The sequence below is a fragment of the Cryptomeria japonica genome, chromosome 2 (genome assembly GCF_030272615.1).
Source record: "Cryptomeria japonica chromosome 2, Sugi_1.0, whole genome shotgun sequence".
Classification (NCBI taxonomy): domain Eukaryota; kingdom Viridiplantae; phylum Streptophyta; class Pinopsida; order Cupressales; family Cupressaceae; genus Cryptomeria; species Cryptomeria japonica.
In genome coordinates this window covers 430,140,652-430,154,079 of record NC_081406.1, presented here as the reverse complement: position 1 = coordinate 430,154,079, position 13,428 = coordinate 430,140,652, and the positions used below count along the sequence as shown (strand labels likewise).

The window sequence follows — 13,428 nt, the reverse complement described above, 5'->3', positions numbered from 1 at the left end:
GATGTGTCCAATACACAGATAGTTCGAAGGCGGCCGAGGAGCCTCACCGCATAGCAATCGGGCTGTGAGGTGAGGGATGCAGTGAGAAGGCCCCAATGGCTAGACGGAAGAGGCTGCAGGGCCGCCTCAGAATGGTCCAAGAATCGGACGTGTTTGGGGTGACTACCAGTGCCAAGACCTTATCCCATGATGCGTCCGATACAAAGATAGTTCCAAGGTGGCCAAGGAGCCTCACCACATAGCAATCGAGGTGCGAGGTGAGGGATTCGGCGAGAAGGCCCCAAAGCTACATGGAAGAGGCTTCAGGGCCACCTCGGAATGGTCTAAGCATCCGACGTGGTTGGGGCGGCTACCGTTGCCAACCCCTTATCCCACGATGCGTCTGATACAGAGATAGTTCTGAGGCGACTGAGGAGCCTCACCGCATAGCAATCAGGTTGCGAGGCAGATTATTGGGAAGGGAACCCCCTAGGATGCGGCTCAAGCAGTGCCCAAAGGGACTGGAATGTGGAATCACATCAAGAGACCCAAGTGCTATATGAGGGCTCAAATCGAATTATCGATTTGGCCACGACATGGATGCATCGGAATGACTACCTTTGCTGAACCACTCTCGCAATTGCATCCATACCGAAAACAATAGGTATTTTTGTTAGAGTCCTCGCATAGCATTCGGGAATCTCGCATGCCCCTCTAAATCGACCAATGCTGGCACTCAATGAAAAGCTCACTTGCGGATAGGGCAAAATCTGCCAAGCAACCCAAAAGCTAGAGGGGGGCTCGAATCAAATCGCCTAGGCGGCCACAACAAGGACATGTTGGATCGACTACCAGTGCCAAACCATTCAGCAAGATGAGTTTGTGTCGAGTCCGGATAGAGATTCTCAGAGAGCGCCCGCATAGCATTCAAGAGACCTGTCGTGTCCCTCACACTCGACAAATGGTGGTGCACATTTATAAATCCGAGTGATCCAACCCTTTCAAGCACCAACATCGGTCAAGATAGGGGGGCACGGGGGGAGCTGCACGAGACAACACAGTCCCCTATATAAGTTATTTGTCTGATTCTAACACATCCGAAGAATGGTCATCAAATCGGACAACAGCCCAAACTTCTAAGTTTCATCCCAAAGAGCCCAAGAGCTATCTAAAACGTTCATGGCCAGAAATCGATCACGGCTATACCAATCCGCCAAGCAACCCAAAAGCTAGACTGGAGCTCTAGTTGAATCACCTCTGTGGCCACTACAAGGATGTGTTGGAGCGACTACCATTGCCGAACCATTCTGCAGGTTGAGTCCATACCGAAGCCGCACAGAGATTCCCAATGAGCTCCTGCATAGCAATCAAGAGACTTGCCGTGTCCATCACAATCGATAAATCCTGGTGCAATATTTTTGCATCCGAGCGCTCCACCCAGTTGAGCACCAGCATCAATCGACATAAAGGGCCATGGGGGGAGGATGATCGAGAGCAATACCTCCCCTATATAAGTTATTTGTCCGATTCTCAAACAGCCGAAGTCTAGTCATCGAATCGGGTCAAAGACCACAACTTCCGACTTTACCGACAATGCAAGTCATCGAATCGAACATCAGCCCCCGAGTTAGACTCCATGCATATGTCATGTCATACAACCCAACTTCCGCCTTCTTGTGCATGGTAGGCCATCAACTCGGTCATTGGACCCAACTTCTGCCTTCCTGCGCATGGCAGGCCATCAATTTGGTCATCGGACCCAACTTCCACCTTCCTACACATGGTAGGTCATCAACTCGGTCATCCGACCTAACTTCCGCCTTCCTGCGCATGGCAGGCCATCAACTCAGTCATCGGACCCAACTTCCGCCTTCCTGCACATGGCAGGTCATCGGACCCAAATTCCAACCTTGTGAGTATGCCTACATATCGAATCGGTCATCAGACCCAACTTCCGACTTCATCCATACCGTAGGGTCTTTGAGGTTGGCGCGGTGCGCTCAACCCGGGGAGTCGACCCATCGAAGCATACACCTCCCCTATATAAGCTATTTGTCTGAGTCCCACACCTATGTAGTTTGCACCTCCGATCAGGACATTGACCCCAACTTCTGAACTCGGCTACAATGACCGCACCAGCGCCTTGGTGCGCACCTTGCAATGCACAGTGCCAACATTCGCCTTCCTGCACATGGTAGGTCATCGGACCCAAATTCCGACCTCATGAGCATACCTACTAATCAAACTGGTCATCAGAACCAACTTTCGACTTCATCCATAGCGCAGGGTCTTTGAGGTTGGCGCGGTGTGCTCAACCCAGGGAGTCGACCCTTCGAAGCATACACCTCCCCTATATAAGTTATTTGTTTGAATCTCACACCTCTGTAGTTTGCACCGCCGATCAGGACATCAACCCCAACTTCCAAACTCGCCTGCATTGATCATACCAGCGCCTTGGTGCACACCAAAGTGCACTGCAGAGGTGCGCACCAAAGTGCACTGCAGAGGTGCACAACAAAGTGCGCACTTTTGGTGCGCACCTTTGGAGGGCACTTTTCGTGTGCTCCAAAGGTGCACACATTTGGTGCACAAAAGTGCATACCTAGGTGAGCACCTTCAAGCACACCTTGTAGCACACCAAACTCCGACTTTCGACTTCATCCGCAATGCAGGGTCTTTTAGGTTGGCTCAATGCGTACAACCAGGGGAATCGACCCATCAAACGCAACACCTCCCCTATATAAGCTATTTGTCTAATTCCCATACATGTGTAGTCTGTAGTAGCAATTAGGACATCAACCCCAAATTTTGACTTCTTAACGAAAACAAGGTCTTTGAGGTTGGCGTAATGCGCACAACCAGGGGAGTCGACCCATCAAACCCAACACCTCCCCTATATAAGCTATTTGTCTGATTCTCATACATGCATAGCCTGCAGGAGCGATTAGGACATCAACCCCAACTTTCGGCTTCTAAATGAAAACAAGGTCTTTGAGTTTGGCATAATGCGAACAACTAGGGGAGTCGACCCATCAAACCCAACACCTCCCCTATATAAGCTATTTGTCTAATTCTCATACATGTGTAGTCTGCAGGAGCGATTAGGACATCGACCCCAACTTTTGACTTCTTAACGAAAACAATGTCTTTGAGGTTGACATAATGCGCACAACCAGGGGAGTCGACCCATCAAACCCAACACCTCCCCTATATAAGCTATTTGTCCGATTCTCATACATGTGTAGCCTGCAGGAGCCATTAGGACATTGACCCCAACTTTCAACTTCTTAATGAAAACAAGGTCTTTGAGGTTGGCATAATGCACACAACCAAGGGAGTCGACCCATCAAACCCAACACCTCCCCTATATAAGCTATTTGTCTAATTATCATACATGTGTAGCCTGCAACAATGATTAGGACATTGACCCCAACTTCCGAATTCATCTGCATTGACCGCACCAAAGGTGCACGCCTTGGTGCTCACCAAACTCCGACTTCCAACTTCTTCTGCAATGCAGGGTCTTTGAGGTTGGCGTAGTGCGCACAACCAAGGGAGTCGACCCACCAAACGCAACACCTCCCCTATATAAGCTATTTGTCTGATTCTCATACATGCATAGTCTGTAGCAACAATTAGAACATCCACCCCAACTTTCGACTTCTTAAACAAGACAGGGTCTTTGAAGTTGGTGCAGTGCACACAACCAGGGGAGTCAACCCATCAAATGCAACACCTCCCTTATATAAGCTATTTGTCTGATTCTCATACATGAGTAGTCTGCAGCAGCGATTAGGACATCGACCCCAACTTCCGAATTCGTTTACATTGACCGCACAAATGGTGCACACCTTGTTGTGCACCCTGGAGTGCACTTTGGTATGCTCACCTCGGTGCACACTTTGGTGTGCGCCTCAGAGTGCACCAAAGGTGCGCACCTTGGAACGCACCAAAGGTGTACACTTTGGAGCACACCACATAGGGTCTTTGAGAGGTTGGCATAGTGCGCACACCAAGGTGGGTGTTGAGGTGCGTGCCGGGGTGGGTGGGTGCTAGGGTGCGCTCCATGGTGGGTGCGTGCTAGGGTGTATTCCAAAGAGGGTCATAGGGTGGGTGCCAAGGTGGGTTGGTGATATAGTGGGTTCAAAGGTGGGTGCTAGGGTGGGTTCCAAGGCTGGTCACAGGTTGGGTGCCAGGATGCGTGGGTGTTAGGTTGGGTGCCAAGGTGGGCTCCTGGGTGGGTGGGTGCTAGGGTGGGTTTCAAGGTGGGCGCGAGGGCGGGTGCCAAGGTGGGTAACAAGTTGAGTGTTAGGATGGGTGAGTGCTAGAGTGGGTGCCAAGGTGGGTGGGTGCTAAGGTGGATGCCAAGGTGGTTCACAGGGTGGGTGGGTTCTAGGGTGAGTTCCAAGGTGGGTCATAGGTTCAGTGCTAGGGTGGGTGTCGAGGTGGGTGCCTGGGTGCTAGGGTGTGGATGCCAATGTGGGTCATAGGGTGGGTGCTAGGGTGGGCTGCAATGTGGGTGCCAAGGTGGGTAACAGGCTCAGTGGGTTCTAAATTGGGTGTCAAGGTGGGTCGAGGTGGGTGCCAAGGTACCAGTGTGGGTGGGTGTTAAGGTGGATGCCAAGGTGGGTGCCAGGGTGAGTTCCAAGCTAGGTGAGAAGGTGGGTGATAGGTTGAGTGGTAGGATGGGTGGGTGACAAGATGGGTCACAAGGTGGGTGGGTGGAAGGGTGGGTAGGTGCTAGGGTGGGTGTCAGGGTGGGTGGGTGCTAGGTTGGGTTCCAAGGTGGGTGCGAGGGTAAGTGTCGAGGTGGGTCACAAGTTAGGTGCTAGGATGGGTGAGTGCTAGGGTGTAAAGATGCCAAGGTGGGTGCTAAGGTGCATCATAGCTTGGGTGCTAGGATGGGTCGATGATAGGGTGAGTGGCAAGGTGGGTGCACAAGTGTCAGGGTGGGTGCCGAGGTGGGTGCCAAGTTGGTTTCCAAGGTGGGTGCCAAGTTGGCGACTGCTATGGTGGATGCCAAGGTGGGTTACGGGGTGTGTGCCAAGTTTCTAGGTTGGGTTCCAAGGTGGGTGCCAAGGTGGCTCACAAGGTGGGTGCTAGTGTGCATGGCTCACAGGGTGTGTTCCAAGGTGTGTCACAACATGGTTGCCAGGATGGGTGCGCACCCACCCTAGGTAAGATGGGTGAGAGGGTGGGTTCCAAGGCCGGTCACAGGTTGGGTGCTAGGATGGGTGGGTGCCAAGGTGGGTGCCAAGGTGGGCACTAGGGTGGGTGTGCACCCACCCTGGCCAAGGTGGGTCACGGGGTGGGTGCTAGGGTGGGTCACAAGGTGGGTACTAAGGTGCGTGGCAAGGTGGGTCATAGGGTGGGTGCCAAGGTGGGCACCAGGGTGGGTGTGCACCAACCCTAGCCAAGGTAGGTAACGAGGTGGTTGTCGAGGTGGGCGTCAAGGAGCCAAGGTGGGTGGCAAGAAGCCAAGTTACATGCCAAGGTGGGTGTCGGGGTGGGTGCCAAGGATCCAAGGTGGGTGCCAAGGAACCAAGGTGGGTGTCTAGGTGGGTGCCAAGGTGGGAGCCAGGGTGGGTCCCAAGGTGAGTGCAAAGGTGGGTGCTAGGGTCAAGGTGAGTGCTAATGTGGGTTCCAAGGTGCATGGGTCAGGGTGAGTGCCAATGTGGGTTCAAAGGTGCTAATTTGGGTGCGAGGTTGGGTGCCAGGGTGGGTGGGTGCCAAGGTGTGCTAGGTGGAAGCCCGGGTGGGTGTCGGGGTGGGTCGGCATCCCATGGGTGTCGAGTTGGGTGCCCGATGGGTGCTTCTTGTCTAGTTTTAGTCGTTGGGACTCATTTCAAGCCTCAGAGGTCATTTCTTGTCCGGTTGCCCTGTCTTTGACCTGGGAACACAATTTTGGTCCTCGGGTCCCATTTTTTTTTGTCTCGCATCCCACTTTTGGCTTGTGGCATTTTCTAGGTCAATTCTCGTTTTGGGCATCAGAGCATGTTTCTTCTCCTAAAAACCAAAATTTTTTTATTGCGTCTCGGAACACATTTTTGTTCTCATGGACCCATCATGGGTCTTGGAACACATTTGTGGTCCTTGCATCCCATTTTGCATCCTAAAACTTGTTGTTGGTGCTCGATCCCTATTTTGGGTGCCCACCCTGCACCAGGTGTGCACTCGGGGAAAATCGAGCACCTTGGTGCACCGGGGCAAGATCGAGCGTGCAGCTGAGGTGTCCCGAACATGCACCAGGGTGCACTTGGCCCACATGTGAGTGCAGGTCATTGTGCCCGAGGTGGTGTGCGGGCACCACGGTGTAGACGGGACACTTTGCACACTTGGGCGGGTTAGGTGCGCACCTAGGCGGGGTCAGGTGCGCACACAACGCCCCGTCCAGGTGCACGCATGTAGGCCGGGCCGGGTGCACACCCGAAACCCGTTCGAGGTGCGCGCACGCGGGAAGGGTTCACACTTGGCGAATGGGGTGCGATTGGCGAGGGGGGGTGTGCACCTCGGTGGGGGTGGGTGGCCGGGGTGGATTCACACATGTGTCACAGTTTGCTAAGTACACACTGCGACAAGCTCATAATAGGTGCGATCATACCATTGTTAGTGCATCGGATCCCATCAGAACTTCACAGTTAAGCGCGCTTGGGCTAGAGTAGTACTGGGATGGGTGACCTCCCAGGAAGTCCCGGGGTTGCACCCTCTTTTAGCTTTTCGTCGGGCATCACAATGCTATTTGAATTAACCTTTTGCCTGTTTGCGTTCTCATCGGGGTCGGGCCGGGGCGTGGTGCCTGCACTACCGTGCCCCTCAGGGTGACACTGAGCGCACACCCGAGGTGCCCTGAGCACACAAGCCACGGTGCAACTCGAGCATTGTGCACGCACCCCGGTGCACCTGAGGTGTTGCACATGCACTTAGGTGAAATTGGTGTGCACCTCAGCCAGTGCGCGCTCCGTCGAGTCGCGCATGTTGGCCAAGGTGCACAACAATGTTTCTTACTCTAAGGTTTCGCACTAGATGCCTGGGACAGGTGAGCGAAGTTGGGCGGGGGTTGGGCGGGGACGGGTGGGTGCCGGGGGTAGGTGCACACAGCTAGAGAGCACTTTGGAGTGAACCGGAGGTGTGCACCTTGGAGCACACTTCAGAGCACTCCTTGGTGTGCACCAATGATGCACTCCATTCAAAAGTTTCAAAGGCAAAAAAAATTGAGATTATAGAATTTCCCACTTGAGAGATTGTCATATTTTTTTTGAAGGAAATGCGGGTGCCAAGGTGTGCACGCCTAGGTGCCCACCCTGGTGCGCAACCCAGCCAAGGTGTGCGCACCAAGGCGCCCACCCTGGCGAATGTGCACGCAAGGTGCACACCCGGGGCAAACTGGACAATTAACCCAACTTTCGACTTCGTGCGCACCAGAGGTGTGCGCCATGGTGCACATCTTGGGCACCTTAGAGCACACCATGGTGCCCACCAAGGTGCGTAGCCCAACCAACGTGTGCGCAACAAGGTGCGCACCTTGGCGAAGGTGCACACCTAGGGCAAACCGAGCTCTGACTTCGTGCGCACCAGAGGTGCGCACCTTGGAGGACACTTCGAAGCAAACCTTGGTGCGCACCTCGAAGCGCACCATGGCGCCCACCAAGGTGTGCGCATCCTGGGAAAACTGAGCTCTGACTTCATGCACACCAGAGGTGCATGCCATCATGCACACCTTGGAGCACACTTCAAAGTGCTCCTTGGTGCGCACCGATGTTGCGCACCTCGGAGCACACCTGGGGAAAACAAGGCAATTAACCCGACTTCCGAGTTCATGCGCACCTCGGAGCGCTCCCGGGTTTGCACCTCATAGCACACCTTGGTGCACACCTTTAATGCACTGCCTTCACCAATTTCCAAAAAAGGGAAAAGAACATTGAGAAGGTGTGCGCACCGAGGTGCCCACCCTGATGAAGGTGCACGCGAGGTGCGCACCTAGGGAAAATCGGGCTCCAACTTCATGCACGACATGCTACACACCTTGGAGGGTCATGGTTCGCCCCTTGGAGCACACTTCAGAGCACTCCATGGTGCCCACCAAGGTGCGCAACCCAGCCAAGGTGTGCACACCAAGGTGCCTACCGCGACAAAGGTGCACGCGAGGTGCGCACTCGGGGCAAACCAGGCTCTGACTTCTTGCACGCCGCACCTTGGAGCACACTTCGGAGTGCTCCTTGGTGCGTACCATGGTGCCCAACAGGGCGCGCAACCCAGCTGAGGTGTGCGCACCGAGGTGCCCACCCCGGTGAAGGTGCACGCGAGGTTTGTACCCGGGGCAAACAGGGCTCTGACTTCGTGCACCCCATGGTGCCCACCAAGGCGCGCAACCCAACCAAGGTGCCCACCGCGGTGAAGGTGCATGCGAGGTGTGCACCCGGGGCAAACTGGGCTCTGACTTCATGCACGCCGCACCTTGGAGCACACTTCAGAGCGCTCCTTGGTGCGCACCATGGTACCCACCAGGGTGCGCAACCCAGCCAAGGTGTGTGCACCAAGGTGCCCACCGCTGCGAAGGTGCATGCGAGGTGCGCACCCGAGGCAAACCGGGCTCTGACTTCATTCATGCGCGCACCTTGGAGCACACTTCAGAGCGCTCCTTGGTGCACACCATGGTGCCCACCATGGCGCACAACCCAGCCAAGGTGTGCGCAACAAGGTGCCCACCCCAGAGAAGGTGCATGCAAGGTGCACACCCGAGGCAAACTGGGCTCCTCCTTCTTGCACGCCACACCTTGGAGCACACTTTGAAGTGCTCCCAGGTTCGCACCAGCATTGCGCACCATGGTGGTCACCTCGGAGCACACCAAGGTGGGCAGCAAGGTGCGCACCTTTGATGCGCTACCTTCACTAATTTCCAGAAAAGGCAAAAAAAATGAGATTTTAAAATTTCTGTTATGAAAGATGGTGAAAAAAATGAAACGCAGGTGCTATCTTGAGCCCACCCTGGAGCCCACCCTGGTGCACACCCCAGGCAAGGTGTGCGCGCCAAGGTGCCTACCCTGGCGAAGGTGCGCACCCGGGGCAAACCGGGCAATTAACCCAACTTCTGACTTCGTGTGCGCCAGGGTGGGTGTGCACCCAACAATCGGGCCTGGGAAGCCCCTATGTGAGAAACCCCACCAAACGCTCGGACAAAAATAGAGGGGGCGCTCCAATAACCATGCTTCGGAGTGCACCAGGTGTGCACCCAGGGCAAACCAAGTGCCTTGGTGCATGAGGGCAAGATCGAGAATGCACTCAAGGCGCCCCAAACATGCACCAGTGTGCACTCGGCCCACATGTGAGCGCGGTTCGTTGCGCCCGAGGTGGTGTGCAGGCACCACGGTGTAGACAGGACACTGCACACACTTGGATGGGTTGGGTGTGCACACGATGCCCCATCCGGGTCCACGCACGTAGGCCGGGTCGGGTGCACACCTGATGCTCAAGCGAGGTGCGCGCACCCGGGCAGGGTTCACACTTGGTGAATGGGGCGCGCTTGGCAAGGGAGGGTGTGCATCTCGGTGGGGATGGGTGGTCAGGGTGGATTCACATGTGGGTCATGGTTTGCTAAGTACACACTGCGACAAGCTCATAACGGGTGCGATCATACCAGTGTTAGTGCACCGGATTCCATTAGAACTCCGCAGTTAGGTGCACTTGGGCCAGATTAGTACTGGGATGGGTGACCTCCCGGGAAGTCCTGGTGTTGCACCCTTTTTTAGTTTTTCATCGGGCATCGCAATGCTATTTGAATTAACCTTTTGCCTATTTGCGTTCTCGTCAGGGCCAGGTCGGGGCGCGGTGCCTGCACTACCGTGCCCCCGAAGGCGACACCGAGTGCGCACCCGAGGTGCCCCGAGCACATAGGCCACGGTGCAGCCCAGGTGTTGTGCATGCACCTCGGTGTGCCACAGATGCTTCACGCGCACTGAGGTGAAATTAGTGTGCACCTTGGCCAGTGCATGCTCGGTCGAGTCACGCATGTTGGCCAAGGTGCACAGCGATGTTTCTTAATCTAAGGTTTCGCAAAAAACACCCGGGACAGGTGAGCGAAGCTGGGGCAGGGCCGAGTGTGCGCCTAGGGCAGGTGCACGCAGCTGGAGAGCACTTTGGAGTGCAGCAGAGGTGCACACCTTGGAGCACACTTCGGAGCGCTCCTTCGTGTGCACCAATGAAGCGCTCCATTCAAAAGTTTCCTGAAAAGGCAAAAAAAAATTGAGATTATAGAATTTCCCACTTGAGAGATTGTCAAAATTTTTTTTGAAGGAAACGCGAGTGCCAAGGTGTGCATGCCTAGGTGCCCACCCTAGTGCATAGCCCAGCCAAGGTGTGCGCACCAAGGCACCCACTCTGGTGAAGGTGCATGCAAGGTGCGCACCTGGGGAAAACTGGACAATTAACCCAACTTCCGACTTCGTGCGCACCAGAGGTGCGCGCCATGGTGCGCATCTTGGGCACCTTAGAGCGCACCATGGTGCCCACCTGGGGGAAACCGAGCTCTGACTTCGTGCACACCAGAGGTGCACACCTTGGAGGACACTTCGGAGTGAACCTTGGTGCGCACCTCAAAGTGCATCATGGCGCCCACCAAGGTGCGCAGCCCAGCCAAGGTGTGCGGACCCCAGGCAAATCGAGCTCCGACTTTGTGTGCACCAGAGGTGCACGCCATCATGCACACCTTGGAGCACACTTCAAAGCACTCCTTGGTGCGCACCGATGTTGCGCACCTCGGAGCACACCTGGGGAAAACAAGGCAATTAACCCGACTTCCAAGTTCGTGCACACCTTGGAGCGCTCCCAGGTTCGCACCTCGGAGCACACTGAGGTGCGCACCTTTGATGCGCTACCTTCACCAATTTCCAGAAAAGGCAAAAAAACATTGAGAAGGTGTGTGCACCGAGGTGCCCACCCTGACGAAGGTGCACGCGAGGTGCGCATTCGGGGCAAACCGGGCTCCAACTTCGTGCATGCCATGCTGCGCACCTTGGAGCACCTTGGAGGGCCATGGTGCGCACCTTGGAACAAACTTCGAAGCGCTCCATGGTGCCCACCAAGGTGCACAACCTAGCCAAGGTGTGCACACCAAGGTGCCCACCGCAGCGAACGTGCACGCGAGGTGCGCACCCGGGGCAAACCGGGCTCCGACTTCTTGCATGTCGCACCTTGGAGCACACTTCGGAGCGCTCCATGGTGCGCACCATGGTGCCCACCAGGGTGCGCAACCCAGCCAAGGTGTGCGCACCGAGGTGCCCACCTGGGCAAAGGTGCACGCGAGGTCCGCACCCAGGGCAAACCGGGCTCTGACTTCATGCACGCCATGGTGCGCACCATGGTGCCCACCAAGGCGCGCAACCTAGCCAAGATGCCCACCACGGTGAAGGTGCACACCCGAGGCAAACTGGGCTCCGACTTCGTGCACGCCGCACCTTGAAGCACACTTCGGAGCACTCCTTGGTGCACACCATGGTTCCCACCAGGGCACGCAACCCAGCCAAGGTATGCGCACCAAGGTGCCCACCGCTGTGAAGGTGCATGTGAGGTCCGCACCCGGGGCAAACCAGGATCCGACTTAGTGCACGCGTGCACCTTACAGCACACTTCAGAGCGCTCCTTGGTGCACACCATGGTGCCCACCATGGTGCGCAACCCAGCCAAGGTGTGCGCAACAAGGTGCCCACCTCGGAGAAGGTGCACGCGAGGTGCGCACCCGGGGCAAACCGAGCTCCCACTTCGTGCACGTGGCACCTTGGAGCACACTTCGAAGTGCTCCCGGGTTCGCACCAATGTTGCGCACCATGGTGGGCACCTCGGAGCACACCAAGGTGGGCAGCAAGGTGTGCACCTTTGATGTGCTGCCTTCACTAATTTCCAGAAAAGGCAAAACAAATGAGATTTTAAAATTTCTGTTTTGAAAGATGGTGAAAAAAATGAAACGCAGGTGCTATCTTGAGCCCGCCCTGGTGCGCAGCCTAGGCAAGGTGTGCGCACCAAGGTGCCTACCCTGGCGAAGGTGCACACCCGGGGCAAATCAGGCAATTAACCCAACTTCCAACTTCGTGTGCACCAGGGTGGGTGCGCACCTAACAACCGGGCCTGGGAAGCCCCAATGCAAGAAACCCCACCAAACGCTCGGACAAAAATAGAGGGAGCGCTCCAATAACCCCGCTTCAGAGCGCACCAGGTGCGCACCCGAGGCAAACCGAGTGCCTTGGTGCACCGGGGCAAGATCGAGAATGCACCCGAGGTGCCCCAATGCACTAGTGTGCACTTGGCCCACATGTGAGCGCAGGTCGTTGCGCCCGAGGTGGTGTGTGGGCACCGCGGTGTAGACGGGACACTGCGTGCACTTGGGCAAGTCGGGTATGCACCCAGGCCAGGTTGGGTGTGCACATGACGCCCCATCCAGGTCCATGCACGTAGGACGGGTTGGGTGCACACCCGATGCTCAGGCGAGGTGCGCGCACCCGGGCAGGGTTCACACTTGACGAACAAGGCGCGCTTGGCGAGGGAGGGTTTGCACCTCGGCGGGGATGGGTGGTCGGGGTGGATTCGCACGTGGGTCGCGGTTTGCTAAGTACACACTACGACAAGCTCATAACGGGTGCGATCATACCAGCGTTAGTGCACCAGATCCCATCAGAACTCCGCAGTTAAGCGCGCTTGGGCTGGAGTAGTATTGGGATGGGTGACCTCCTGGGAAGTCCCGGTGTTGCACCCTTTTTTAGTTTTTCCTCGGGCATTGCAATGCTATTTGAATTAACCTTTTGCCTGTTTGCATTCTTATCAGGGCCGGGCCAAGGTGCGGTGCCCGCACTACCGTGCCCTCGGAGGTGACATCGAGTGCGCACCTGAGGCGCCCCAAGCACATAGGCCACAGTGCGACCCGGGCGATGTGCGCGTACCCCGGTGCGCGACAGGTGCTGCGTGCGCACCCAAGTGAAATCGGTGTGCACCTTGGCCAGTGCATGCTCGGTCGAGTCATGCACATTGGCCAAGGTGCACAACGATGTTTCTTAATCTAAGGTTTCGCACCTTGGAGCACACTTCAGAGTGCTCCTTGGTGCGCACCAATGATGCGCTCTATTCAAAAGTTTCCTGAAAAGGCAAAAAAAATTGAGATTATAGAATTTCCCACTTCAGAGATTGTCAAATTTTTTTTTGAAGGAAATGCAAGTGCCAAGGTGTGCGCGCTCGGGAGCCCACCCTGATGCGCAGCCCAGCCAAGGTGTGCACACCAAGGCGCCCACCCTGGCGAAGGTGCACGTAAGGTGTGCACCGGGGGCAGACCGGACAATTAACCCAACTTCCAACTTCGCGCGCACCAGAGGTGCGCACCTTGGAGCGCACTTCGGAGCACTCCTTGGTGTGCACCAATCTTGGGCACCTCGGAGCGCACCATGGCGCCCACCAAGGTGCATAGCCCAG

General features: G+C 56.0%; 2 non-coding genes and 1 pseudogene across 2 annotated transcripts; all 3 read left to right on the top strand.

The window, feature by feature from the left end:
- The first annotated feature begins 6,566 nt into the window (after positions 1 to 6,566).
- On the top strand, positions 6,567 to 6,685 carry LOC131062061 (5S ribosomal RNA; annotated as a pseudogene).
- A 2,914-nt stretch (positions 6,686 to 9,599) lies between these two features.
- On the top strand, positions 9,600 to 9,718 carry LOC131062023 (5S ribosomal RNA). Its single transcript, XR_009110650.1, has one exon. It is a non-coding gene; the product is annotated as a 5S ribosomal RNA (ribosomal RNA).
- Positions 9,719 to 12,602: 2,884 nt separating this feature from the next.
- On the top strand, positions 12,603 to 12,721 carry LOC131062028 (5S ribosomal RNA). Its single transcript, XR_009110654.2, has one exon. It is a non-coding gene; the product is annotated as a 5S ribosomal RNA (ribosomal RNA).
- The last annotated feature ends 707 nt before the right edge of the window (positions 12,722 to 13,428 follow it).